This window comes from Lactuca virosa, chromosome 1 (genome assembly GCF_052849685.1).
Source record: "Lactuca virosa cultivar CGN04683 chromosome 1, Lactuca_virosa_CGN04683_v6, whole genome shotgun sequence".
NCBI lineage: Eukaryota > Viridiplantae > Streptophyta > Magnoliopsida > Asterales > Asteraceae > Lactuca > Lactuca virosa.
Window position 1 is genome coordinate 41642112 of NC_136426.1, and position 5380 is coordinate 41647491.

Below are 5380 nucleotides of genomic sequence, written 5' to 3' on the forward strand. Positions count from 1 at the left end.
CTTTCCCATCGTTCAAATCTTGCTGGTGCTTTGGGCATTTTCGCTTCCAGTGCGACTTTTCATGGCAATAGAAGCATTCAGCCTCATTAGGGTTAGCAGAAGAAGTGACAAAACCTTTCTTGGTTTTGCTTGAAGAGGAGCCTTCAAGGGTCTTACCCTTGGTACCCTTAGAAGGGTTCTTTCTCTTCTTCCCTTTGCCATGCCCGATTGCCAAGACATTGGCCGCAGTTGGAGTAGGAGTAGGAGTAGTAACAACCGACTTACTCTTTAGACCACTTTCGGCGGTCTTCAAGAGTCCTTGAAGTTTGCTGAGGGTGACTTCTTCCTTGTTCATGTGATATGTCATGCGGAATTGATCATAACACGATGGCAAGGAGTGCAAAATGATGTCTATTGCTAACTCCTCAGGGAAGTTCACATTCAGCTTCAGTAAACGGTCCACATACCTTTGCATTTTCTGCATGTGGCCCGTGATGGGTTCACCATCCTTCATTCGGGTTGTTATCATGGTGGAGATTATTTCATATCGCTCTTGACGAGCACTTTGATGATAGCGGTCCATCAAGTCCTGGTGCATCTCAAAAGGATAATAGTCCTCATAGGACTTTTGGAGCTCGGCTGTCATGGTGGCCATCATGATGCATGCCACTTTTGTAGCATCTCTTTTATGTACCTCATATTCAACAAGCTCTTCAGGAGTAGCAGTTGGCTCGGGTACCTTCAGCTCCTTGTCGAGAACATATTCTTTGTTCTCATACCGAGTGACCATCCTGATGTTTCTGATCCAATCTGTAAAGTTGGACCCATCAAAGATGACTCTCCCACAAAGATTCATGAGAGAGAAGGAGCTAGTAGGGTTTGAGCCAGAAGCATTGTTATTGGAAGACATCTGAAAAGAAGAGGGAATAGATTAGATTAGATATAGAGATAGTCCTTAACAAAACACCCAAATGTAATATTAAGGCTAGGACCCAACACAATATTTTATAACTTAGAAGAGGGATGCCGTAATCTAAGCTATAAGATATTTGAAGGTAGGTGAATGACGATTCACCAATTTCCACCATGAAAAACGAAATATTTAATTAGGTTTTAATTGGTTTAGAAACTCCTAGATTCTTTGAGATTCATTGAACTTTCTTCAATGGCATGTTTCAATCTCGAGTGTGCCCTTCAAGTTTTGTGACTGGGATGCCAAGGATCACAAAACAAGGTGTGAAGTAACCATGCAAATTACTTGGTACCCTTAATGTATTACCCCTCAATCGATGTGCCGGTTAACCACACACGCTCCATCGATACTATGATAAACATTAAGTCACCCTTTACCTACCTTGTTAAGTTCAAGTTAGTGTGCCGGTTAACCACACACGCTCCACTAACGACTTAAACAAAGTGTAAAGTGTAATGTCATGGATTAGCACCTTATTCACATTTTCCTAAAATAACTAGGATTGGGAATTCAATAAAGTTTAGTTACTTTAGTATTATCATTATACTTTTAATGAGACTTTATAAGTCCTTGTCCTACCCGTTCGGCTAACGACCCTCCACTGATCAAGGAAGCGGTGGGTGAGAGTGGACACCCATTAAGTTGCCATTTTATAGGCAACAACCTTATACCCCCCTTATAGACCGGCTTCGTGAATGAGGCGTACTAGCGGTAAGACGACTTGATCTTATATATATATATATATATATATATATATATATATATATATATATATATATATTATTAACTTATAATATTATAAAGTATAAGGGTTGAATTTTAACTTTTAAAATTCTAGGGGTTGGAACTAAAGTTTTTAATATGACTTAAGTGTTCCAAAACTTGAGGGCAAGTTTTGTAAACTTTCAAAACTTTTCATTTCTCATAACTTATGAGTTAATGGTTATTAAAAATGAAGACTCTTCATTTTTTTGTAACCTATGTGTTCTTTTAATGGTTATTTATAAATGTGACTTTTGGTTATCCATAACTTAAGAACTAGTTATGGACTCCATTAAAACACATAAAGATCAAGAATTAATCTAATCAATTATTAGCACATAATTTCTATGATCTTCTTAAACTCATATGTTTATGAATGTTCATATCAAAAAATTTCAAGAATCGTAAGTACATATACAAAACTTGGAATTTTGATACGAGCTTTTGAACAAAACTTCGATTTTCAAGTTTTTTTTTTTTTTTGCATCAAGTATCAAATAAACAAACCAGGCTCTGACACCACTGATGGATTTTGAGCATTCTAACACTCCTATGGTGTACATGCAACCCTAGAAACCTTGGATCTATGTTTGACTAAGATACATGCAAATAATTATTTTTCCAAGGTTCTTATCCTATCTAGCATGGCATGGGGAACTTGAATCAAATAAAGCTAGTAGAATTACTTACCTTGTAGTTGTAGTTGATTGCTTGGAGTTTTAGAGCCTAGCACCAATAGTGTATATGCCTCAAATGGAAATCACAAATCACCACAAACTTGGAATTTTGAGAGAATAGTAATCACCTTTCTTGAAATCGGCCCTCTTACTTTACTCACCACAACTAGTGTGATTTCAAGAACCAAAGACTCCTTTATATAGTGTGGTGGATTAGGGTTACACCTATGTAAACCCTAATACCCATGTCTTTTCATTTCCATGAGATCCATGGGTTAAAGCTCCATGGAGTATCCATGGACTTTCCATGCAAGCCTCGCCCATTCCAAATAAGCATTAGCCCACACTATATAAATACAAGAGCCCATATTTAATTAGTCATACTTTTGATCTCTAAATTAATTCTAGATTAATTATAGATCAATACTAATTAAATAATATGATTTTATATTAATATATTAGGACTTATAATATATTAATAAATCATAACTTATACTATTCTCAAACGATTATCCATAAATTGTTCGGGTGAAGTGCAACCCAAATGGACCATGCCGGGTCGGGTCAAGTACATACCAAATATAGTTATGGACTTAGACACTATATCCAACAATTGTGTGGTATTGTGAACCTTTCCGTCTTTTCAGCATGATTCATAGTAGATCTGAGGATTTTGATAGTTAGGAGTTGTAGACGATTAATTCCAAGGAGTTTAGATGATCGGAAGATAGGTTATATGATCTCTTTGCTAGGTATAGCATCTGTGATGTGAGAAGTGTTCAGCTGAGATTCGAACTTCCTTAGAGTTCGGATGTGCGATAACGGGAGGGTTGTTCTGCGAAGGTTGCTCACTCCTGAGGAAATCAGTTCATGGACAAGGGGGAATATATCGAGTAGGGACGTTTGATCTATGCCGGTTTCGCCATCGGTAGTTAGTAGTTGGTGCACTAATTGGGGAGAATTGGAAAATTCTCAGGTGAAACAGCAAGCATCCAAGGTTGGTTAGCTATTTGGATTCGGCAGTGTCTTTAGCTGAGAGTGAGGTCTGATTAGAGCAGGTGATAGACACGTAGGGCAAGGAGCAGACTGTGGTTTCAGATGAGGTGGTTGATTGACATGAGGCATGGGGATAGGCCGGGGTTAAAATTCTTAGAATGGATCTGGAGTTCGGAACCCCAAGAGGGCTAGAACAGTCTACATGGGAGAGGTTCCCGGGAAGAATGGTTCAGGGTGGTGTACAACAGTTTTGAGCGGTCCGGATAGACTGAAGGCCGACGGGCGTACCAGTCAGGCCGAAGGCTTGAAGGACGGTCCAGACAGGCTGAAGACCCAAGAGGGCGGTCTAGACATGCTGAAGGTTCTGAGAGTGGTCTAGATAGGCTGAAGGCCTGGTAAGGTGGTCCAGTCATGCTGAAGACTCTGTATGTGTTAGTAGACCTGTATGCGGAGATTGACTGAGTATGTTGCTATGCAATAGCAATCAGTAAGTCTGGCCCCAAGTATTGATCAGGAGAATGGAGCTAGCTGAAGGCTGTGTGTGGGCCTTGTTAGATATGTGATCAGATTCTGAGTATATGGGAGTTTCGGAGTAGCAGTTGCTCTACAAATGGATAGTGTAGAGTGGAGTTTTAGCACCGTGGCACGTGTTGATGTGGTAAAGGACGTCGAGTAGACTTCCTTGAATAATGGAAGGGAAAGGTATGTAGCTCCGGGAAGGAGTGTTGGTCAACTGAAGGAAAAAAACAGTAGTGTGAATGGATGATCGAAGGTATTTCAGTATGGGCAGTGAACATTGGGATTGTACTAGTTATATGGGAGCACATCTGGGTCAGGGCCCGGTGGTTTATAACGGTATCCAGTTTTCGCAAGCTGTGAATGAATGTGTAAGACGGGAATATGGTAGTATCATCAGGTGATACTTAGTTGATATGTGTTGTCATCGGGGAAAAGAAGCCGGTGGTCGGCTTTGATCAGTTGTCAGGGCCCTGCAGGGGAAGGGATTGATTTTTTTAGGGATTCGATAGTAGTGTCTGAAGAGACATGGGTCGGTTGAGATCGAAGGTTGCATCGAAGGAGTGTTATCCGAAATCGTGTGCTGAAGTAGGCTTCGAGGACGAAGCCTAATTTAAGTGGGGGAGAGTTGTAACATCCTGAATTTCAGAAGTATGATTTAAGGGTTTAAAGTGTAATTTCGAAGAAGGGACTCGACGAGTAGGTATGCTTACTCGCCGAGTCGGAGCGGGTTTTGGGTCGCGAATTAAGTGACCAACTCGCCGAGTCGCAAGTTGGACTCGACGAGTTGGTACTGGAATAAGAAAAACCCTAATCTCGAGGGTTGCACCCTATTTAAAGGACTTTATGTCCTTCTCTCAGCCTCCTTATTGCCCTTGAGAACCAGAAAACCCTAAGCTCGTGTGTGTGAGGCCTTTGGAGAGAGATTGAAGCTTTGGAAGTTGTTTCTAGTGGAAGAAACTTGAAGATCAAAAGGGCTTGCATCAAGAAAGTGGTGTAGATCCAGAATCTACTTCAGTTTGGGCACATCTTGGAGGTAATAAGCTGTTACCTTCACTCTTTTGCATCTAGATCTATTCATGAATGAGATTTGGGGCCATTTTAGGTATGTTTAAGATCTATTTCGGGTTTGGAGTTTAGATCTGAAGTTGCTACTCCAGATCTAGACTTGTGTTGGTCTAGAATGTCATAAAGCATCAGTCAATGAGTTGTTGGTGAAGCCCCTTTGTCTTAAACCCTAGCCCTAGAGTGATTTGGACCTTTAACTCCTTGGTTTCACGTAAAGTTTGCAACTTTACGTGGGAGTTATGCCCTAGAAGAGTGGATCTATAGTTTGGAGCCCCTGCATGGCTCAAAAAGCCTATGTATGGATGAAGGACTGAAGGGACTCGGCGAGTCATATGAAGATAGGCATGAACTCGACGAGTTGGAAGAACAACTCAGCGAGTCTGTTGAAGATTGCTTTGGACTCGGCGAG